This window comes from Lactuca saligna, chromosome 5 (assembly GCF_052625555.1).
Source record: "Lactuca saligna cultivar CGN05327 chromosome 5, ASM5262555v1, whole genome shotgun sequence".
Lineage (NCBI taxonomy): Eukaryota > Viridiplantae > Streptophyta > Magnoliopsida > Asterales > Asteraceae > Lactuca > Lactuca saligna.
In genome coordinates, this window is record NC_136421.1 from 15,044,827 (window position 1) to 15,045,473 (window position 647).

The following is a 647-nucleotide window of genomic DNA, read 5'->3' on the forward strand; positions in this document are numbered from 1 at the left end:
GTCAACCTTCGGTCCATACTATTTAGCATTGCCATCATAGTAGCCATTTCTTCAGAAGGTGCACTCCCAACTCCTTTTACACCTTCATTCCTTGGATTGTAGTATTCATGAGAATGCTTTGCAAATTCTTCAAATAATTCCTTGACTTTGCCCAGATTTTTATTTGTAAGTGGTCCTTGAGAATCAAGGAGTTGCCTTGTCATTACATTGACTCCATCATAGTATATAGACACTTCTTCTTGAATGTTAAGGCCATGTTGAGGACAATTGCTTAACAACCACTTGTAACGCTCCCATGCTTCGTAAAGTGACTCCCCCAAGTTTTTCTCAAAATTAGCTATTGCCTTCATGAGTTTAGCTATCTTGGATGGTGGTAAAATTGGTCTAAAAACTGCTCATGCATTTGAAGCCCAAGTAGTGATTGTACCAAACGGAAGTGCTTTTAACCAATCCTTTGCATCTCCCATAAAAGAACGGGAAGCATCCTTAGCAAGACGGTATCTCTATTAACATGCGGGTCGTTAAAATAGTTAGCAATGTCATCGACTTCATCTAAGTGCTTAAACGCATCCTCACGATCTTTTCCATAGAAGGGGATATCCTTCAGTGCATAAAGGATATTTCCTTTCAGCTCGAATGTGGCAGTG

General features: G+C 39.9%; 1 non-coding gene across 1 annotated transcript; it reads left to right on the forward strand.

Moving 5' to 3' along the window:
* Positions 1–249: 249 nt before the first annotated feature.
* On the forward strand, positions 250–356 carry LOC144998969 (small nucleolar RNA R71). The gene has a single exon (XR_013660501.1). It is a non-coding gene; the product is annotated as a small nucleolar RNA R71 (small nucleolar RNA).
* Positions 357–647: the final 291 nt, after the last annotated feature.